Raw genomic sequence first — 24,546 nt, 5'->3', positions numbered from 1 at the left:
GGACCCCGTCCATGAGTTTCTTCAGCTCCTCCGATGTGAAGGCCGGGGCCCTTTCCCAAGACAAATGAGCCATTGTCTCTTCCAGACCGAGGTCACAGCAGCCCTTGCAGTGTAGGTCCTCTCCTGTCGAAGATCAGGTATCGAGTGATTGAACAGATAGAAAGTGACAGTCACGTCCGCGGCGGTGCATACCGTCACCGCCAGCGTACATCATCATTGGCTCCTGGGACCCATAGGGTCCAATGTTAACCAATGCAGCATTGCGTCGCGGTCTTCGACCGCCTACCGCGACGGTGTACAACGCCAGCGCAGTTACCTCGCATCCCATTGTCCCACTTTACAGGTCAGGCAGCTGCCATTTCAGGGGCCCACATGCCTACAATTTCAACTGCGTCACGCATACCTAGGCCAAGACTCAACACACATACAGGCCACTTTTTAGATTATGAATGGTGTTCTGTGTATGCTGTGGGTATGTACCTTTGAGTTGTTTGACTTTGTGCTCGCTGTTGTCCTTCATAGGCACCATCCGCTGGGACATGTGAGGAGATGGCGGCATCCTCTGGTGTACCGAACGTTGGTGGACCTGTCGACAATGGAGGAAAGACATGTGATAATCACATACAGGCTGGACCGTGCCACAATCCAGGAACTGTGTACCCAGTTGGAGCCAGACCTGATGTCAGCTATCCGCCATCCCACAGGAATCCCCCCTCAAGTGCAGGTGCTGTCAGTGCTCCATTTCCTTGCAAGTGGGTCATTTCAAACAACAGTGGCCATAGCATCAGGGATGTCCCAACCTATGTTTTCCAACGTGTTGTCCAGAGTGTTGTCTGCCCTGCTGAAACACATGCGGAGCTACATCGTTTTCCCTCCGGTGGAGGATTTGCCTACAGTGAAAGGTGATTTCTATGCCCTGGGACATATCCCCAACATCATAGGTGCCACTGATGGGACACATATGGCTTTGGTACCCCCCCACAGGAGTGAACAGGTGAACAGCTGTACAGAAACCGAAAGAGTTATCATTCGATGAATGTACAGATGGTATGCTTGGCAGACCAGTACATCTACCATGTGAATGCCATGTTCCCTGGCTCAGTGCATGACGCCTACATCCTGCGGAATAGCAACATCCCTTATGTGATGGGCCAACTCAGGCACTGTGTGTGGCTATTAGGTGAGCACATGGAAGCTAATCAATGGGAATGGTTGTGTGGGTCTGGGGGTATCCCTCCAGGTTAATGTGTGTCTAACAGTTGTCCCTTGCCATTTGCAGGTGACTCTGGTTACCCCAACCTGTCATGGCTACTGACCCCAGTGAGGAATCCCAGGACAAGGGCAGAGGAACGCTACAGTGAGGCCCATGGGTGAACTAGGAGGGTGATCGAGCGGACCTTTGGCCTCCTGAAGGCCAGGATCAGGTGCCTCCATATGACAGGTGGATCCCTATTCTACTCACCAAAGAAGGTGTGCCAGATCATCGTGGCCTGCTGTATGCTTCACAACTTGGCTTTGCGATGACAGGTGCCTTATCTGCAGGAGGATGGTCCAGATAGCGGTGTTGTGGTAGCTGTGGAGCCTGTGGACAGTGAAGACGAGGAAGCAGAGGAAGAAAACATGGACAACAGGGACCCAGTGATCCAGCAATATTTCCAGTGACACACAGGTAAGAATACAGTCCTGCCTACTACATGTACTTAAACACTACTGCCTCTCTACTGTTTGTCGTTTTCACCCAGTGTATGGTCACTGAGTTGTCACTTTCCCTTACGATTTCACAGATGTGGGTCCCCTGTGTGACATCTGCTTTGATTCCTCATGGACTAGAGCTGTGTGACATAGGTACGTTGACATTACGAATGAAAAAGCTTTTTGCCACAGTTATTGCTAATACAGTATTCCGAAATCACAGACAGACTCCAGATTGTTTTGTGCTTTAAGGGTGTTTATTTAAGTGCTCAATATTGGAGGGGGTTGTAAAATTGTGAGGGGTGATGGAGGAGGAATGTCCATGGCAGAGTCCAGTCTATTAGTCTCACAGGTGCATTGCCCATATGACCATAGAAAGTGGAGCTGGGGCAGTTTAAGGATGGACAGGGTGACAAAGTGGGACTGTAGGATGACAATCAGGGTGGTCTCATTTCTCAGCGGGGTCTTGGCATCGTTCTCTGTCTTTGTCCTGGATCTCAGGGACCGTTTGTGAGGTGGTTCTACCGCTGCAGGGGGTGGGGTGCTGGTGTGGTGGTCCTGTGGTGGTGCCTCCTGTCCACTAGCGCCGGTGGAGGTGGTGGGCAGTTCATTGTCCAGGCTAGTGCCAGTGGCCCCTTGTAGTGCCACAGTGTCCCTCTGGTGTTGAGTACTACCTTCAGCATCCCTACGATGGTGCCCAGGGTGGAATTGATGGTTTTGAGTTCCTCTCTGAGGCCCATATACTGTTCCTCCTGCAGGCGCTGGGTCTCCTGAAACTTGGCCAGTACCGCTGCCATCGTCTCCTGATAGTGGTGGTAGGCTCCCATGATGGAGGAGAGGGCCTCATGGAAAGTGGGTTCCCTGGGCCTGTCTGCCCCCTGTCACACAGCCGCCCTCCCAGTTCCCCTGTGTTCCTGGGCCTCCGTCCCCTGGACCGTGTGCCCACTACCACTGCCCCCAGGTCCCTGTTGTTGTTGGGGTGGTGGGTTAGCCTGGGTTCCCTTTAGTTGTGGACACACAGCTGATTGACGTGTCCTGGGGACAGAGGCATGGGCCCGCTGGGTGGGTGCTGTACTGGTGTTTCCAGAGGGGGAAGCTCTGTGGTGGCCTGTGACTGGGTGTGGGGAACCGACTGTCCCGAGGTCCCCGATGGGCGGGGCTGGTCATCTAGATCTTGTTGGACAGAGGTGCTGTCATCACTGTGGGCCTCTTCTGTTGGTGGTGTGGACCCTCTTGTCCGATGACATTGGGTAGGGGTCCTGCAGGGGTATAAACGGATGGTTATTACATCTGTATGTGTCATGGTGTGCAATGGGTGGGTGACCGTGTACCCCAGTGATTGCATTCCTGTGTGGGACCTTTTGTGATGGTGGTTTAGGGGGTGTATGGGTATGTGCAGTGGCCATGCTTTAGTGATGGGTGTCCATGCTTTGTTGTTGCATGCAGGGCTTGGTGTTAGGATGTGTGGTTTGTGATGGTGGGACATTTGTGAGGAGTTAGAGTGATGGGGTGAGGGTGGAGGTAAGCGCTGGCATGCAGGTAGGGTGGGGGATGTAATAGTTAAGATTTGACTTACCAGAGTCCATTCCTCCACCTACTCCTGTGAGGCCCTCAGGATGCAGAATCACCAAGACCTGCTCCTCCCATGTTGTTAGTTGTGGGGGAGGAGGTGGGGGTCTTGAGACCACGGAACGCACCTTCCCCCGTAGGTCGTTACACCTCTTCCTGATGTCCTCTCGATTTCTTGGGTGCTGTCCCACTGCGTTGACCCTGTCCACTATTCTTCGCCATAGCTCCATCTTCCTTGCAATTGAGGTGTGCTGAACCTGTGCTCAGAATAGCTGTGGCTCTACACGGACTATTTCCTCCACCATGACCCTGAGCTCCTCCTCCGAGAACCTGGGGTGTCTTAGCCGTGCCTTGGGGTGGTGTAGGTGATGTGTGGGGTGGTGTATGGGGTGATAAGTGTGCTGATATGTAGTGGTGTATAGTGTGCGGTGCGTGGAAGTTGTGATGGTGTTGTGTGCCTGTGGATGCTAGTGTTGTTGATAATGGTGTCTCTCTCTGGCCTTCGTTCGTGATTTGTTGTGATAAGGGTTTGTGGGGGGTGTTTTATATTGTATTGGGTGTGTGGGAGTTGTGTGTGTATGTGTATCAGGTGTGTGTATTTCAAATTGTCCAATGTGGCTGTGTTTTGTAAATGTGTGTGTATGTTGAGCGCGGCGGTGTGTACCGCCACTGGAATACCGCGGTTGAAAGACCGCCCCATGGATTCATGGGTCGTGATAGTGTCGGCGTATTTCTATTGGCGTGATGGTGGAGGTTTTGTTTTCGCCAGTTTATCACTGACCTTTGGTGCGGCGGACTTGTGTGGGTGTCTGAATTTTGGCGGATTCCGAGCTGTGGGTCATAATAGCTGTGGCGGATTTCCGCGGCTGCGGCGGTGTGTTGCCGGTCTTCTGCACGGCGGTAAGCGGCTTTTACCGCCAATGTTGTAATGACCGCCTAAATCTCTGCGAAGAAATCCTTGTGCCCGTGAAAATTGAAACAGAGCCCACAAGAAACGACGCACAGTGTGCATCGCAGTGAAAAATTCACTGCAAGCTGAACCGGAACAATGCAGTTCAAATTCCCGACGAGGAGATCGACGCAGCGCCAGCGTTGCGACCGTAACTTCGACACATGGCCCACTGGATCAACGTAAAGCCTTCCCAGAAGAGGAATCGACGCAGCGCCTGCCGTGCAACAGATATTTCCATGCATCGCCCACCGGATCAACGCAGCTCCTGAGACTTTGTCCTGCAAGCAGCGGATTTCAACACATTGTCCCCGGGGCGTCCAAAAAACCCCCAACCCGAAGAGGATCCAAGTCTGCGCGACGATATCGACCCAAAGCCTTCTCTGCGTGGAAAATAAACGATGCATCTTCTGTGTGCGGCCAGCGAGATCGATGCACACCTCCCTGTTTTCCATGCATCTCCTCTTCTGCAGTCCCTTGGGGAGAATTTGAACGCAAACCAGGTGCTTTGTGCTTGCAAGAGACTCTTGTTGCTTTTTAAAAGACTAAAGACAATTTATATCATTTTTACAGTGGTATTTCAATGTATACTTATTGCATCTTGCTCGTTTTGACCTGCATCTTACCACATAAATATTATATATTTTTTTAAACACTGTGTGGTATATTTTTGTGGTGTTCTGCTGTGTTATTGCATGATTTATTACACAAATACTTTACAGGGGGTACCCTGAGTGCCAACCAACGACCCCATATCTAACACTAAAGTACTGTGAAAAATGAAAAGAATTTGAAGTGTCAGTGCCACATCCTTACAGTTCCTTCTCTCCCCCTTTTACAGTTATTAGATATTTATATTGGGTTTTAGATGGGTAGGCATAGATTACAGTAAGTATAGTTGGAGGGTGGGTTTTAGTGCATTTTTTATTTCGAAGGGGGTTGGGTAGAGAGTTATGTTGGGATATATGTATAAACATATAGAAAAATGTAAAACATTTTCAAAAAAAGATATATTTGATTAGGACATATGTTAAGTTAGTACATGTGTAGCCTTAGTTTTTGTTGTCCTACTTGTATCTTGTCTCTTAAGTGGGTGGGGGGGCATTGTTTAGAGTGTGGTGTTACATGTGAAACATTAGTTTAGAATAGGTTAGATAGGTATAGGACTAAGTTAAGTTAAGTTAGTTTAGGTTAGTTTAATGTATGGTAGTTTTTATGATAGGTTTAGGTATGAAGTTTTAAACCATTTTAAATAAATCCTGTTTGTATTTGACCATTTTATCTTCATGGTGATTGAGTATGTGGGTGGCCTTGTGTGCACTGGCTAAGAAGGAGGAATGGCCTATGGTATGCTTACTATCTTTATTTCCATGGATTACCATATGCATCCCCCATGACCAAGGAGATGTCAGATTGGCCTCTAAATTAAATTAAATAGTCAAAACATTTGGCATTCACTGTTCTAGCCATTCACATTTTGTATGTATACGTTATCTTGGACAGATAAGTATGGAACTTCAATTTTCATTGGTGGGGTCTAGCAGTATCATTGTTGGAAAGTGTGGCACACTTGACAATAGCCAAAACTGGGACTGTATCCATCACTGATTAGATTAGCCTCTTCTGTACCACACATATTAGTTGTACTTTTGGTCCCATATGGGTAAATTACTTTTGACTTGGTTCGGATGCATACATTCCATATGTCAACTTCCAGTGATTTCTGTTCAATACATGTATTGAAGACTCTGTAAGTTGGTTGTAGCCCAAAACACCATCATCCACCTTTTTCATGATAGGATCCTAGTGTGTGGCTTTGTGTCTGACAGTACTGCAGTCATGTAATTATGTACTGTATTCATTGACATGGCATCTCACAATACATTCATTTAGCTGAGTTGATGGATCACAGTAAACGTAAAATGTTACATGTGGACAAAGTGCTTTATTTACAGGTGCAAGTATATTTTCCAATGCTATACAATGTCTAGTTCACAGACCCCGTGAGAGAACCTTAGCCAGTTGTTGTACAATCAAAGTTCAGGGGTGAGGGACATGTAATGAGACATGGTTAGGAGAAGTGTGCATTAGTGAGGAGGTGTCCAAATTGCCAATAGGTAAGATTTGAAACAATGGCAGTACATAGCAGACAAGTCAACAGTGGTTGAGTGAAGAGGTCACATTTTGAGACACAACACTGGGATGATCTTAAGCACAGAACTAAGGAGATACTGTTCATGTGGCACAGACTGGTGCTACCGGGTGGTTTTCCTTGTGAAGGTTGTCCCTTTCACATCTTCATTCTCTTATGTGTGTGTTGCCTTCTGTGCCATGGGTGGTGTTGTTGTTGAAGTTGAGGAGGCAACACACACATCAAGGGATAGTGATGTGGAGTCAAATGTCCCAACAGCTGCCATTTATGGGAACGCATTAGGCATCACTGCAGCAAGGAGGAACTGCTGATTTTTCAATACCACAGCAACATTACGGTAGTAGGCAGCCATGTTTTCCCTAAGGAAGGCCACTTTCTGCAATATGGACTCCAGGGTATTCTGTATAGCCCCCAGGCTGGAGTCTATCATGCTGCTGCCATTTTGGGTAATTGCTGAAGCCTCTGCCTCATGACTGCAGCTATGTCGACCAGGGACTGTTGGAATTCATGTAGCGGGAAGTGGGTGCCTCTGATGGCATCTGAATTGTCCCTAACTGGACTGAGGAACTTCTGCACTCCCTCTAGGCTACCTGTCATGGTCTCCATCCCCACCTGCACCTACTTGGCCAGCTCCCGCTTGACTCCTACCACTGCCCTCAGGAGGTGATGTCTGAGTCCTGGGAGTCCAGGGATGTGTCATGACTGGCTAGTGTTGTGTGTTGGTAGCTGGGTGGTTCATGTAGAGATCCTGCAATGCTGTGTGTTCTCCCTGTGACTAGAGGGAACCTAGGACATCCTGGAGAGTCTCTTCATTGATGGTCGGCCGCTGGTCATCCATGTCATCTATAAAATCCATAGCCATGTGGTGGCTCATAATTTACTTGCTACTGGAGGCTCAGTGACATGTTACAGACCCAAGGTTGTAGATGTATACTATGTGTAGCATTGTGCATCACACATGGGGCAAGCTCACAAGGTATTTTGTTGCATATTTAGGAGCCCTTAGCGCCACCGGAGTGTCACTTTTAGTGACGCTCTGGGGCGCAATGCCCTGTGCCGCATTTACAAGGTAGCCTAAGATACTTATTGTTGTTTAACGCCACTCTGTAAAAAGGGCCCCGTTACACGCATCACATTGCATGGTAGGGGTATGCAGTGGGTGTTGCTTTGGGGTGGGGGGGTGCCTCAGATTTTCATGAACCAGATTCATTGCCAAAATATAGTGCCACCCCAGGGTTGGCATGGCGCAATGAAGTTAGCTGCCATCCTTTATCCTAATTTTTAACTTTTTCTATGTGGGCTGCATTTTACAACACAGATAGACAGAGCTAATGGCCTTTTAAGAATGTTTTTGGACAGAAAGTTGTTCATTACTGCACAAAAGCAATCTCCCCCTCAACGCAGCCATCCTAGCACTATGGTGCAAAGGTTGCTGCGTTGGCCCACATCAGCTAATTTAGTACAGGCGTGGGGAGTAATACAGGGATGTCACGCTGCCAAATTTGGGGAAGCGTGGAACACCATCATTTACTATTACATCTGGCACTTTGTGCTTTGATCCCACATTACCTACTTCCTTGCAGGCTCCTTGTCACTGCCACTGACACAATGGTGGCATGTAACTAGCCTTCCAATTCACCATGGTGGACATTGCAACAGAAGTGAAATGTCTGTTGTCACTCTTTATGTGCTATGATGCATTGGCACCATGAATGATGGGACTAGTACAGCATAGCAGATGTAGGTCCATTGCATACAATGCTTTTGCTATATTCTCATCTGCTTGTGGCAGGCCCCACATGTGCTAATTGGAAGGGACAGTTGGACCATTATGGATTATGTGCCCTATTAGATTGTCCCTCCCTAAATGCGGAACATTTCCTTGCAAACAACATATCAGCAACAGGCATGTGTTGGTGTAAAGATGTTGAATGTGGATCAACGCATGCATTTTGTGACTTTGTTGATGTGCCTCAAGGGGAATGTGCAGCTTGGTTCCACATGGCCTACTATTTGAATGATGATACAATTGCATTACAGGCTAATGACATTGTGCCGGTAGTGCAACATTGATGCCACTTGTGGTAGTTCTTCTTCATGGTAATTGTACCATTAAGCAGTACACCAAACATTCACACAACACGCTTTGGGGCATATTTATACTCCGTCTGCGCCGATTGTGCGTCAAAATTTTTAACGCACAATCAGCGCAAACATTGCCCCGTATTTAAACTTTGACGCCCGAGCCCGCGGATGACAAAATTCCACAGTGTGTGTCATTTTTTGGATGCGGCAACCCGCCTTGCGTTAATTATAAGCAAGGTAGGCGTTCCCGTCCAAAAAATGGCTTAAAGGGCCATGCGTCGTATTTATGCTTTCGGGCAAAAATGCCGCACGGTTGGGAGGCGGAGCCAGAAAATGACACACAGCCCGATTTGCATAAAAAATTAACGCCTGGGTCAGGGCAGGCGTTAAAATGGGGCAAACACACCTGTATTTAATCAGAACACACAGAACAAACAGCAGAGCAGAAGAGCAGCAACAGGGAGCCATGGAGGTGATTCTAATCCAGCATGCACGCAGACGCAGAGCCCAGCAGCAAAAGCAGCTACAACAACACCAGCAGGGACCCCAAAGGCAGCGCAGAAGGCAGGAGAGGATATTCCGCCCAAGAACAACCCTTCAGGGCTTCAGGGAACACGACATCATCCAGAGGTACCGGTTGAACTGGCAGGCCATTCAGCAGCTGCTGCGAAACATTGAACAGCAGTTGGCCCCCAAGTATGTCTGGTATGCCACGTATTGGCAGGATGGGGGAAGAGGAGTTGAGGGGCTTCATCTGGCTGGTGACACATTTCTTGCCGCTCATGATCCAGGCATGGGGCAGGGTCATACAGGGGTACCCGACAGAGGCACGCAGAATCCGGTGGGGAAAGGTGCTGCATCACCTGCAGCGTGTGTATACCAGCCAGAGGAGTGACCACCAGCTGAAGCACCAGTGGGCTGACCTCATCACCAGGGAGCAGGATCTCTTGGACCACCTGGGAATCATGATTGGTGGCACTGTTGGTGAGTACAACTATTGTTATTGTGCACAAATAAATGCTCTGTAGTGACATCAGTGGATTAGTGCAATGTCTGCCAGCTAACTTGATGACTGTGTGTAATTTTGGGGACATATAAGGGGATAATTGATGCACTATGGCAAGGATCACAATTGCTAGCTGTCAGGGAGCACGTGCTCAGCAAACTTACAGGTAACTTTACCATGAAGGAAATTGGTGCGGCCTTTCTGTCAGCACAGCTAACAAAATAGGAGCCAATCATGTCTATATAGGGTATTATTGACAGAGAAGTACAGATGTACCATCATTTAGGCCAACTATGTTGACGCAATTGCTAGACTGACTTTAGAATCACTACATGATGCTGAAAATGAGTGCTGCCTTCATGACAATTTATAATGGCAAAGTGGCTCAAACATTGGTCTCATGTGAGTATGGTCAGTGTGGAAGGAAAGCGTTCACAGAAGTACTATGAATGTTTGGGATTATTGTGTTTCTTAATCTTTTTGGCTAAATGTCAGTTCATGATTTGAATACATTGTGTAAAGGTGTAAGGTGCCCTCAGCTAACATCGTAAGATGTTTGTTGGAATCAGTTGAGCCACAATCCAAATATGGATGGCAGTCCAAGTGTATGCACATGGCTTTACGTCTCCATGGTTGGTGCAAATCACCACAGCTGGGCCACATCAATTGACTATACTGTAACAACAGGATGGCTTACAGGAGTCCCTGCCCCTCCCTCTGTACATTGGGCCTATTTGCACTAAATGTGTCATGGCCACAAGGCATGTTTGACTGGTAGTACAGTCCTGAAGTAACCAGGCGTTGGATGTTTCTCTTGGATGCACATGATGAGACGATTACACTCCATATTTTTTAGTGCTCAGCAATTATGGGGCAAGTTTGCAACCACATGATAGTTAGGGCCAATGTATATGTGCAGATATGTGTATAACTGTCACAGGAGACCCATGCTATGTACAAGTTGGCCGTGAAATATCAGATGCAGTACCATCATGTCTGAATGGCTGCCATGTCCTTATTCAGCCTACACATTGTAAATGATACTGAAAATGTTGCACTGTGCACAGATTTTGAGCACATTTCTTCCTTCCATACCTTACAGGTGGACCGGCGCCCTACACTGTGGGAGAGGTGGTGACATTTGACGACCCCGACCACTACAGTAGGTGTTGACATGTCTATTATGTGTTGTGTTTGCTGGTTATGGACTCGTGTGAGTTGGACGCATGGCAAGGTGTGATGCTGTGGGCAAGTTTTTCACTTGTTCCATGAGTAGGAATGCAGTTTTCACATGTTTTGAGTTAGCCAATGCGTATCCAATGGTATCATGTAGGGATTGTAGGACATCCCTGTAGGCCCCACTGTGAGTACAGGGGATAGTCATGTCTCTGACACTTGTATCACCAAGAGTCGCAATGGAAGTCAGCCCCTATTTAGTCAGCCTGTCAGACCCACATTCTCTAAGATTGGTGGAGCTAATAGCTTCCCAATAGACATCTGCTTCACTATTTACCTACGTAATTTTGAAACAGTAGGCAGAACCTCCTAGCATCATGTACTTCCACATGTAGTGCATCAAGTCTGTGGAACCTGAGTGTAATGGCCTAGGTGTGCATGCAATTCATGATCATGGGTGTTCTAGCAACTCTGTGTCTGATGTAAGTCAGGCCTGACTGGAAGTATATGTTGTGTACTAAGTTCTGATTTTCCTGACATGTCTGACCCTATGAGTGCTCTTGGGTTTGCTGACTCCAAAATGTAGATAGACCTTACCTGTGGTGTGTCTGTAGAGACAAACATGTGTGGATTAGCCTATACACTCCTCGGTGTACATGTTGTTGGCAAATTATAGTTGTGTATCCACCGCCCTCCCTCAAACACGGCCATGGGTTTGTGAATGGGGTACCTAGTATTGATGCTACCAGTATGTTACACATACCAGTGAAGAAGTGACGGTTTGGTTGCATACTAGTATACACACTCAGGTTTGGCACTTGGTACCATACTGGAAAGTCCAGTTACAACTTGCAGACCATATGGCTTTAGTTTTGCTTTCCGTACACTGACATTTGTAGCCCAGCTCTTGGTGCATGATATGCAGCATGATTCTTAGATGTTAACTGTCAGAACTCAGATTGCAAGTCAAGGCCAGTTGTTACCCATCTTGCGGGTTATGAATGTGCTTTGTGTGATGTGACCTTTGTTGTCTGGCCTGCCATGTACTTCCTCAGGGACATTCAATGCTCTGTATCGTGATATGAGCTGTTAGAAGTACAGTAGATGTAATGTCTGATTAACTTGCTGTGCTGTTTCACACAATGCAGTTACTAATGTGGCATATTTGCATTTGTCTTCACAGCAGCTAACATGACTCCAGACCAGGTCCGTGAATTTCACCGTCGGGCCATGCATATCCTGCTGGTGGAGTCGGGGTTCCGGAGAATGGCCTGGCAATATCGCCATGAACGTGCCTCTGGGGCATGGCGAGCCTTCCCACAGGGTGGGCCTACTGTGCCCACCACAGCCACCACAGAAACAACCACCAATCTGAGCCAGGTGGCCCCACCCACAGCTGCCTTTGTTGAATCTACATCTGCTGGACTTCCTGGCCCCATCATTGCCACCGGTGCAGGACAGCCCACACAGACCTCCTCCACCGGTACCCAGACTGCCACTGCTCCAGCTGTTGACCCTGCAGCCTTCAATAGACTTGAAAACAAGATGGACAAAGTGCTGCGCAAGGTGAGCCACCTGAGCCGGGACGTGCAGCACATTAAACGGCGGGTCAAGGATATCAAGAGGACCCTCCGGAGGGCCAACCTCTAGACAGTTGAATAGATGGACATGATACCCTCCCCTCCCTCCTCTTTCCTTGTTCTTATACTTAGTGGGCTTAGTGTTAGGTTAGTATAGGCTGTTAGTTTCGTCAGTGTTAGTGGGTGGGGGGTAGGGGGTCCTGCTTGTTTCTTTTTTGACTTATTACATTTGTGCGGCTATGTTGGGGTTCTTGTGTGTAAAAAAAAAAAAAAAAAACATTTAAAACAAAATTACCAAAAAAATATATATTTGTTTAGGATAGTATAGTATGTGTTAAGGTTAGTATGTGTTGTCCTCAATGTTTCCCGCAGTTTTGCGTCAAAAAGAATAAATATGGGCCTTTATCTTTTAAGATGGTGAGATTGCAGCTACTTGTAAAGCTGCACAAATGATATTCACAGACATGCCCTGTGTTATGTATGTGTTGAATTTTATGGCCCTTACCATATGGTGCTTGGCGTTGTGTGAGAGTTGTTGTTGGCTTACCCTGTGTGGTTTGTGTTCCACAGGTTGCAGGCTTTAGAACAGATTTTTACTTACGTGGCACAGCTCAGTGTAGCAGCAATATATGTTGCATGAGGCTGCACCAGTTTAGAAATACAGGGATGTGCCACGTTTACTGGAATATGGTACACCCCTCTAATTCCCCCACCGCTGCGTAAATTTGTTATCCCTGCACCAATGCAGGCATTGTTGCAGCATGATGAAGGGGTGCCTGCATTGAGGGGATGGATTGTTAAAGTGCAGTGTGGTGTCCCTTCCCGCACAAGTAAAAGCTATTTTTGTACAGTGGCATTTCAATGTGTGCTGCAGGATGCAGCACACATGAGAAGGGCAATGACAAAAGGAGGAAGGGAAGCATTTTGCCCTGTTTCGCCATCCTGACACCACCTCTGAGGTGCTATTGACTCCCGCCCTAGTCTCTGATGTACAAGCTGTGTTCAATCAGGGGCTATGCAATGGGTGATGTCATGGCACAGTCACAGTAAATGCACGTCACTTTGAGGCAATGTGTTGCATATTTACATGGTTGAGTATAGCCAGAGTGAGTGGCCTATGTCCAGTTGTGTATATGCCGGAGTGCACTGTGCAATCAGAGCATCCATACAAGTGTGGTGTAGGTGGGGATTGGGCATTTTGAGTGTGTCCTATGTGCCTCTCCCTTCTGCCATTTGTGAGATTCCAGATATTCCCCTCTGCAACTTACCCTGCATTTGTGGTAGTTTTTGGTAGTCTGTGCAGTCCTGTCCTGCAATTCCAGTGATCAGCTCCTCCGGGATGACCGCTGCAACCATTTCCTCCAGCCCATCCAGGTCTTCTTGTGGTGCAGGACTTCCATCTACAGCTTACAGTGCTTCCCTTGTTTCCTGCACAGTTTCGCCTTAGTCCTGCACTTGCCATTGTGCCAGCGCTTACTGCAATCAGTGACAGTCCTCCTCACCTCTGCCATGCTGTTGACTTTGTCTACTATTGCCTGCCATATGACGTCTCTTCTACCGACTGGCAATTTGGAGGTGACGAGCTGTTGTTGGAACTCCGTCACCTCTCTGACCAAGATGTTATGCTCCTCCTCACTAAAGCAACACTTGTGCTTCCTCTTCTCCTTCTTCTGGGACTTTGCTAGTACTTGGGTGATTGGGGACTTCCTGGGGTCCCTCTCGGTCTATATTCTTCATCTTGTCTTTCCAAAAGTTTTGTTTTTGCTTATGTGTTTTTTTTATGCTAATGCGATTAAATAAGGCGCTAACCTGTTTTGTGTCAAAAGCACTTCCGCAAAACGGTCTATTGCCATAGGGAATTACGGTAGCTTATGTTAAAATTTTTGCGGCACAACTGCGCTGTATGGAAAGAATACATACGAGTCATATCCTCACTAATGATCACCAATGTTAGAAATGGGGTCTCTAGATGGCAGTCAGTTTACACCTTGTCCAAATAGAGACCCTCACTCCAGTCAGGGTAAGGGAGACACCCACCTAATATAATGCTTTTTCACCCCCTTGGTAGCTTGGCTCAAGCTGTCAGGCTTATCTCAGAGGCAATGTGTAAAGAATGTGTGCACACACACACACACAATAACACAGTAACACAGTGAAAACACTACAAATATACTCAACACCAGTTTAGAAAAAATAGCTGTTGGACTTGGCCCTTTTTGTTGGGCCGTCCCCAATCTTTTTGCCTACTTCCTCCTATTTTTTCTGACCAGTTTTTGTTGGCGTTAGGACTTTGGGCACTTTACCACCGCTAACCAGTGCTAAAGTGCATATCTTCTCTGTGTTAATTGTATGTGTACTTGATCTTCCATAATTGACATATTTGATTTACTAGTAAGTCCCTAGTACAGTGCACTAAAGGTTCCCAGAGTCTGTAAATCAAATGATACTAGTGAATCTGCAGCACTGGTTGTGCCCAGTATTAGAAGCCAGGTAAACAGGCTCAGACTTGCCACCGCAGTGTCTGTGTGAGCAGTTTTAAACTGCCAATTTGACTTGGCAAGTGTACCCACTTGCCAGGCCTCAACCTTCCCTTTTTATACATGTAAGGCACCCCTAAGGTAGGCCATATGTAGCCCAGGGGGCAGTGTGTAGTGTATGTAAAAAGTGGGACATGTACTTATATGTTTAACATGTACAAACAGTAAAATACTGCTAATTCATTTTTCACTTTTGCAAGGCTTATCTCTGTCACATGTTAAGGTGGGGGCTGCCTTTAAATATTACTAAAGTGAAGATTCCTCTTCGGGAGGAGATGGAAATCTGGAGTTTTGCGTCTCCAAACTCACAATTCAAAAATACATCTTTTAGTAAAGTTTGTTTTTAGATTGTGTGTTTGAACATGCCACTTTTAGAAAGTAGGCATTTTCTTGCTTAAACCATTCTGTAACTCTGCTTGTTTGTGGATTCCCTGTCTGGATCAGTTTAATAGTTGGGCTATTTGCACCTCTCCTCTAGACAGTGACACAAAGGGAGCTGGTGTGTAACCTGCATATCCTGATGAGCCATCTGGGCTGAGGGGAGGAGAGGAGTGGTCACTTACACCTGAAAGGGCTGTGCCTGCCATCACACAATGCAGTCTCCAACCCCCTGGTGTGTGTCTGGGGCCTGGCCTGGGCAAGGCAGGATCGTGAAAACATCAGAGACTTCTCTTTAAAGTAGGCCTACTTCAAAGGCATAAAGGAGTATAAGAAGAAGAAACAAACCCCTGAAAATCAGATCACTTCAGGAATCAATAGGAACCTCTGCCAAGGAGAAGAGCTGATTAGCTGAGGAGAAGTGCTGCCCCTGCCTGTGACTGTGCTTTGTTGGGCTATCCTTCAGTTCCTGCTTGAGAAGAATCTCCAAGGGCTTGAACTGAGCTTGCCACCTGTTGTTGAAGTCTCAGGGACAACAAAGACATCTCTCTGCCAGCACTTGGGCTTTTTGCTGAGAGTCCTGCCTGCCAAGTGGTGCCCTAACCAGTCTCTGGGCCCTTGAAAGTTGGATCTGATGCAAAAGGACAGAAATCCACGCAAAAACCGCTGTGCAGTGAAACCTTTGACGCACCACCTGTCTGATAAATGACACACCGCTGGCCTTGCGGCTAAAATGGAGGATCCACCTACATCGCAGCTGGAAGAGCAATGCAACGCAGCTTGCGAAACGAAGTGCAACATCTGCAGTGCCTGTTGTAAACGATGCAAACCCCCCAACAGCGCGGTTTCTTGATTCTGTGCGACCGGATTTTAAATCAACATCGCTGGACTCAGAAAATCAACACAAAGCCTGACTGGACCGAGGTGCCCATCCTGATCGACACATCACTCTCTTGTGAGAGAGAAGAAACAACTCACACCAACCTGACTGAAGGAGGAATGACGCACGTTCTCACTTGCGGGTGAGAAATTGTCACTTCGCTGGCCTTTTCGATGCACACTCGCCCGGCCTGCTTTATTTTGATGCTACCCAGGTACTTCTATGAAATAACAAGATTCTCACTGTTTTCTCAGGATTAAGACTTATGTTTTTTAAATTCATAACTTGAATTGTGTATTTCTGATTTGTATCATTATGGTCTTGTTTTGTTTTGATAAATATTACCTATTTTTCTAAACCTGTGTTGTGTCATTTTTTTGTGTTTTTACAGAGTTACTGTGTGTGTTGGTACAAATACTTTACACAGTGCTTCTGTAATTAAGCCTGCCTGCTCGTGCCAAGCTATCAAGGGGGTGAGTGGGGGTTAACTGAATGTGATTCTCCTTTATCTTGACTAGAGTGAGGGTCTCTGCTTGGACAGGGTAACCTGACTGCCAAACAAAGAGCCCATTTCTTACAATAGCCAATATTTTATCTACGTTAAACAAGACCAAAACATCAAAAATTCAACACACACAATTAGATATATCACTTTTTAAGGCTAAAGGAGTCTTAATCCTGAAGAATCAATGGTTGTATGCTTATAAAACACAGTACCGTGGATGCGTCGAAAACAAAGACAATGCAGGCCGCAAAGGAGGTGATGCATCAGAAAAGTAAGCAATGCATCATTTCTTTTCCTGCTGGATGGGTGATGCATTGATTCTTTTCCCGCCGGGTTTGTGATGTATGAATTATTTTTTTCTCAGGAGAGGCAATGCGTGGATTCCTTACTGTGGTGCAGCGTTGATGAAGAAAACGACACCAAGGGACGATGCGTGGGAAAATCCAGATGCCTTCTGATGATAGAGCCACGTTGGTACAGGTGCTGTGACGTCCTACAGGTTCTGCATTGATTCTTCCACCATAAGGCAGGCACTGCCTTGATTCTTCAGCTGCATGGCAGACGCTGCATTGATTCTTCTGACACATGCCAGGCAATGTGTTGATTTTCAACCACGGGGATCTGATGCATGGATTTTCTTCCTGAGGACACCAGTTTTCTCTTCCAAGGGCCCAGGGACTGGATTTAGTACCATTTGGCATGTCAGGACTCTCAGCAGAGGAGTCCAGGTGCTGGCAGATGAAGTCTTTGATGTCCCTGAGACTTTTAACAGGAGGCAAGCTTAGTTCAATCCATTGGACAACCTTGGAAAGCATGGTACAGAAAGCAAAGACTAATCCTTTCACTCGCAGGACAGAAGCAGCAGGCCCGCACAACAAAGCAACAGGAAGAGTGGCAGTTCCTCCTACACATCCAGCTCTTCTTCCTGGCAGAATGTCCTCAGTTTAGAAGTGTTCTGAAGTTGTGGACTCAGAGGCCGAATACTTACACTCATTTCTGCTTTTGAAGTAGGCAAACTTCAAAGGAAAGTCTTTGCAGTGCAAAAGACCCTGCTTTTCCTGCCTTGGCAAAAAACACAATCCAAGGGGTTAGAGACTGATGTGTGAAAGGACAGGCACTACTCTAATCAGGTGCAAGTTTCAGCTCCTTCCTCCACTCTAGAAAAGGAAGACTCATCATGATATGAAGGGCATACCTCAGCTCCATTTGAGTGACTGGCTAGAGTGAATTCACACATTGCCCAACTGTCATCCTCACTCAGACGTGTATTCCACAGCCAGGAAGAGGGACAGAATGATTAAGTAAGAAAATGCCTACTTTCTAAAAGTGGCATTTGCAAACTTACAATTTAAAAACCAACTTCACCAAAATATGTATTTTTAAATTGTGAGTTCGGAGACCCCAAACTTCAAATCTCTATCTGCTCCCATGGAAAATTACACTTAAAACATATTTCAAGCCAATCCCCATGTTAGCTTATTGGAGAGATAGGCCTTGCAGTAGTGAAAAATGAGCTTAGCAGTATTTCACTATCAGGACATGTAAAATACACCAGTATATGTTTTAAATACACTTCACCCTGCCCATGGGGCTGCCCAGAGCCTTCCTTAGGGGTGAATTACATGTACCAAAAGGGAAGGATTGGGCCTGACAAGTAGGTACACTTTCCAGGTCGAACTGGCAGTTCCAAACTGCCCACACAGACACTCCAGTGGCAGGTATGTGATAGGTTTACAGAGCTACTCATGTGGGTGGCAGAATCAGTGCTGCAGGCCCACTAGTAGCATTTGATTTACAGGCCCTGGTCACCTCTATTGCACTTTACTAGGGACTTACTAGTGATTCAGATATGCCAGTTATGGATACAACAATTACCAATCCAATTTAGACAGAGAGCACTTGCACTTTAGCACTGATTAGCAGTGGCAAAGTGCCCAGAGTCCTAAAGCCAGCAAAAACGAAGTTCAGCACAGGATCAAAACAGGAGGTCAGAAGCCAAAAAGACAGGGGAAACCACACCAAGAGCTGACAAGTCTAACAGTGCTGCACACAGGGGCCCACAAGTGAGGAGAAGGGGTTCCCATGGGTCAGTTCAGTGGCTCAGAAGAGTGTAGACAGAGGGGTCTAACAGAATTCAGAGACGCATAGAACTGACATGTGCCCCTGCAGTAAAGGGCCATTGTTCATGTTCTTTGCCTAAGTGGGAAAGCCCATCAAGGTATTGATTAGTCTACCTTGGCTTTAGACTGGAGGGAGGTAGTGTTGGATATGGCCCTCTCTACATGGCCACCGCCAAACCTTTTGCCTTCCTCCTCCTACTTTTTGCTGGATTTTCCCTCAGTTATTCTTAGGACTCCGTACAATTTACCACTGGTAACCAGTGTTATGATGCTTGTGATCTCATCTATAAACATAGTTTGATTGGCATATGCTTGATTGGCACATTTAGGCCCGTATTTATACTTTTTGACGCTAAACTGCGCTAACGCAGTTTAGCGTCAAAAATTTTTGGCCCGGCTAACGCCATTCTGAAGCGCCATGCGGGTGCCGTATCTATTGAATGGTGTTAGCCGGCGCAAGCAGACCGGCGCTGCCTGGTGTGCGTGGAAAAAAAACACATACACCAGGCAGCGCCGGCGTAGGGAAAAATGGCGTTAGGGCGTCTTAAAAATGGTGCAAGTCAGGTTGACGCAAAAAAATCGTCTTAACCCGATTTGCGCCATTTTTAACGACACCCAAACGCCATTTACATGACTCCTGTCTTAGTAAAGACAGGAGTCATGCCCCCTTGCCCAATGGCCATGCCCAGGGGACTTATGTCCCCTGGGCATGGTCATTGGGCATTGAGGCATGTAGGGGGGCACAAATCAGGCCCCCCTATGCCAAAAAAAAATATTTTAAAAAATATATATATATACTTACCTGAACTTACCTGAATGTCCCTGGGATGGGTCCCTCCAGCCTTGGGTGTCCTCCTGGGGTGGGCAAGGGTGGCAGGGGGGGTCCCTGGGGGCATGGGAGGGCAGCTGTGGGCTCATTTTGAGCCCACAGGTCCCTTTACGCCTGCCCTGACCCAGGAGCTAAAATCCGGCGCAAATGCGGGGTTTTTTGGTCCACCCGCTCCCGGGCGTGATTTTTGCCCGGGAGTATAAATACGACGCATTTGCGTCGCAGTCATTTTTTTGGACGAGAACGCCTACCTTGCATCTCATTAACGCAAGGAAGGCGTTCACGCAAAAAAATGACGCTCTTTACTCATAGTTTGGCGCTAGACGCTTCTAACGCCAAAGTATAAATATGGCGTTAGTTTTGCGCCGAATTTGCGTCTAAAAAAACGACGCAAATTTGGCGCAAACGGAGTATAAATATGCCCCTTAATTTACACGTAAGCCCCTTGTAGAGTGGTATACCATCTACCCAGGGCATGGAAATTAAATGCTACCAGTAGGCCTGCAGCACTTATTGTGCCACCCACTGAAGTGGCACTTTAAAACATATCCTAGGCCTGCCATTACAGCCTGAAGGCAGTATCCTACTGTCATGTTGAGCACTTAAAACATTTTTTTTGTGGAGCATTGAATCTTCACCTGCACCCTGGATTTCAGAAGAAACTCCACAGGCTAGTTTAGCTGGCCTCCTGTTCAGAGCCACAGGGACATAACAGGCTCCCACCATCTTGAACACACACCTGGTCCCAACCTGAGTGAGTCTTCAACTACAAGAGGTCTCCATCTACTTCCTGGCTGTGGGGTTAAAGGTACCCAGGTGGCCATTTTATAAAACTGAGGACTATTTTGAACCTTAAACTTTAACAATTCATAAGTCCGGTTCTACTAATTTGATTTTTATGCTTTTTTTGTCATATCATTTATTAAAATGGTCTCTATTTTTCTGAATTGTTTTGGGATTTGTCATGTGTTGTGTTTTCACTTTATTACTGTTTGTGTGCTGCATACATACTTTACACATTGCGTCTAAGTTTAGCCTGATTGCTTTTTGTGTTAAGCTACCCAGGGTTAAGCACAGGTTAAATTAGTGACTTTTTTATGTTTTACCCTGCAAGGGATTGTGGCTTTTGCTTGATCAGGGCTCACACCCCAGTCAACCAACAGCACACTTATTCACAATGTGCGATTGACCAAGATGTCAACCTGTATGGCAAAGCTATGGCGGCTCGTGCTGAACCTCACAACAGAGCAGTGATGATAATCTGTAACATGTACCTACATTAGTTGCCCACATGACTATGCTCAGACACCTCACCTTCCAACCACCCCCAAAGCCTACACATCATCTTGGAAACCTGGCTCATCCTGTTGCTTCACAATGAACATTCTCCTGCTTTAACACATGCAGTATAGTGAGACTTTTCTGCTTATGCCTCCCTCCTGACACCTACTACACCTTATGCCCAGCCCACATCACATATCAAGTATAGCACACTAATGCCCTCTTTTATGCCATCCATTCACAGCTACTAGACAGGGGTGACACTATGAAAAAGCTGCAGTGCATGACTGGTACTCAGGTTACCTTGCGGAACAAACATCATAGCTCTCCTCCTTGAGATGCAGTGGCTCCCCATTCACACACACCGCCACTTCTATATGCTCAAACACACCTACATGGAGCTACACTAGCAGGGACGCAACAAGCTCACATACCATCTATGCTTCAGACAAACACTCATGGACCTCTGGTGTCCATAATTTTCATACCCTCCCACCCCCAATAGTTATTTGAACTAGGCAGAAGGTATTGTTGTCTCTAACATAGAAGGTAACGCCAGTGAGATCTGACCAAGCACATCAGTACAGCTGCGTGCAATGCGGTTTCATGCTAGTGACTGTACACATTACTCACCACATGATCCTACCTGGAAATACTCCACATACTCAGCCCCTGAATCGTCTTTCCCCTTGATCCCCTTTCAGGTGACAAACTGATCCTTTGGCAATCCCATTCCATTAGTTCACACTCTACTTTTGGCACTGTAGCCCCAAGAAAAAGACATTTGCCTCATGGTGCATTGGGGGCCTGTATTGCCACAGTAAGGTTGGGCAGGTTTCACATGTTCATGCATGATGTGCTACTCCAGTCTAATTGTTTTGCTTTGCATTATGGGAATTGTAGTCCCAGTCACTAATGTTAAACATTAGACCACAAGTTGCTGGATTCAAAGGACAACCTGGGCTCGTGCAGCACATCACACATGGACATGAGAAACTTGCCAGAGCTAACCTAGCCTAGATAAGTTGTCGGTGTGCAAGAAACTAACATTTACGTGCATTTTGAGTTGACATGTTAGACATGACTGCCCCTCCCTTGCACACAGCACAGAGCAGTGCAGCAAAGTGTTTTGCTGCACTGCACTGTATGACATGTTTAACCGTATTGTTCCTTGATGACACTTACCTGGTAGATATTCCTAGTCCCCAACCGCAACAATGTCCTGTCTATCAACTCCTGCCACCAACTCAGTTCGAATGAGTGAAGCCACCTGCTTCTCCAATGTGTCCGACTCCTCCTGGGTGGCTGGATCTCCTCCGGTCCGCATGGCTGCCCTCAGGTTCTTAGGAAGTTTCTCTTTTTTTCTTCACTTATAGCCATGCCACCTTTTTTCAGCTCCAGTAGTGTCCTTTTTGCTTGGCCAACACTGTTAATCATATCTACTATGGACTGCCAATGGCAATTTGGAGATGACATAGAGAAGGTGTTAATTTTTTGTTACCTCAGCTATTATTATTTGGTACTCCTCCTCGATTAAATTGCTCTTCCTGATCCCCTGCTGCCTGGTCAGTTTGGCAGGGTTGGGATTGTTGCTGTCCTGACTTGCGGATGCTGTTGCCTCTACTTTGTGCATATGTTTGGTTTGCTGTTCAGATATGTGAATTTTTTATTTGTTTTTATGCATCCTGTGACGCAACCACTCCTATATGTGGCAGTTCTGATTTGCGGCACTTCCAAGAGCTGTATGACACATAAATCAGTTTCGGGTCACGTAAGGGCCAGTTGCCTTCGAAAACACTGTGTCATTTCTATTTAAAATGTGTCTACATTTTGGACGCAGCTCTGGACCTTACAACATGGTGTGCCATTTCATTGATATAGCCCATCCATGTTGTAAAGAAATGGTACACCACAGCACAAGTTTTTTTTGATGTAACACTGCTGCAACGCAACGTTGCAACACTTCTTATAAATCTAGCCTTAAGGCGCATATTTATGACTACCTTTGTTGTGACACTTTTTGTGATGCAATGTGGCACAAAGCATGAAATCACATCTATGAGGCCACACAAAGCCACTTTGTATGGAATTGAACAGATATGAAGTAAGGCAAGGCAGCACAAATTGCTGTGTTACCTTACTCTGCATTAAGGAGGTGTTCCATCAGTGTTGCAGTGGGTGTTCACATGCAACACCCATGGATTATGATGCATTCCCAGATTTAAAAGACCTTGTAAATGACGGGTTGCACCAAAACCTTATGCCTAACCACATTATGCAGCACACATAGAAATAGATGCCCTTCCTACACAAAAACAATCCTCCCTACAAAGCAGACACCCTTACACCATGGTGCAAGGGTTCCTGTCTTGGTTCTAGGCTGCCAAAATGGCATCAGCACAGTGGGAAAGGACAAGAGTGTGTCGCATTGCATAGATGGGGCTCATTCCTGCCTTCTCCCTTTGATGCAAGGGAGTACAGCAAGATGACTTGCTGCACTGTCCTGCCCGAAAAGCCCATAAATATGGGCCTAAGGGCCTCATTACAAAACACCAATAAATCCAGATATGTCATACCCTATTTGGGATTATGGTTCCACAGATTTTATCTTGGACCTCTCAGCAGCAGAAATTTCAAGAATCGGAGCTGGTGTTATCATTTTGTTTTGTAATTCCTCATTAGATTTCATTTACAGAAATGACAGATACTGTCACGTGTGTATATCACCTGACAGTATTTAACAAATGTATAAGTTAAGGGGCATATTTACAGCAAGTGGCGCAGGGCAACGCAACAAGTGACCTTGTTGTACTGTCCTGCACAAGTAAAGTGCAGAAATGCACTGTATTTTTTAAATATGGTGCACTTCTCTCCTGTCCCCCTGCGCTGGTGCACAATTTGCTGCCTAGGGCTAACCGCAGGCACCCTTGAGCCATGTACAGAAACAATCCATTAAGGCATTTTTCTTTTTCTCTATGTGCTGCAGAATGCATATATTCAGAGGAACCTCTCATAAAATTAGGAAAACATTTACAGGAGGTAATTCAATTACTACTAAATCATTCCTAAGAAAATGTATACATGTCAACATATGTGCCAGAGAGACAAAACCTGAAGCATGCTTCTTTATGGTTTTATGATCTAATCAACTGATTTATTTGACAAGTGGTGGTTATTTCCTTCAAATAATTCACAAAGGAAAGGGACGTTTTTCTCCAGTTCAAAAAAAGTCATGAACAAGGAAGTGTCGATGTAAAGTTGTTTTTTTCATTAGATACCTCTCTTCCATCATTTCTAAAATTAGTCTTTCATAATTTGTATTAATTTTCACTGCCCACACCTTAACTGCTGTTTATTTTCATATACTGCAACATTATTCAATTCTCAAGAAACGTGCGAAAATACTGTTATGTGGGCGGAAGATAAACAAAAAGAAACAGATTAGGTCAAATTGCTAATTTCAGACTGCAGCGACTCCAAATCTACAGAATAGGAAATGACTGCAATGAATACCAAACACCACTCATGAATTCCTTCCGAACAATGATTTACTCTAAGCATTACTGCAAACAGAGAAATGTGTAAGTGAACTGTCTACTCAAGACTGACGCAGTTGCCCCATCACCATTCTTAAATAAAGGAAAATAACCTCTCAAGCAATCTGGTAGAAAGTAATTGCAGTTAATCAGTCAAAACAATCAGTAGGCATGAGGGATTCTTGGAATTTAACCACAGGTATGGACACTGTTTCCAGAAAGAATGTGCCCCACACTCAGTCGCGGCTGCTGCCAGGAAGGTGTGGCAGGT

The sequence above is a fragment of the Pleurodeles waltl genome, chromosome 2_2 (assembly GCF_031143425.1).
Source record: "Pleurodeles waltl isolate 20211129_DDA chromosome 2_2, aPleWal1.hap1.20221129, whole genome shotgun sequence".
In the NCBI taxonomy this organism is placed as follows: domain Eukaryota; kingdom Metazoa; phylum Chordata; class Amphibia; order Caudata; family Salamandridae; genus Pleurodeles; species Pleurodeles waltl.
This window is presented reverse-complemented; position numbering follows the sequence as displayed.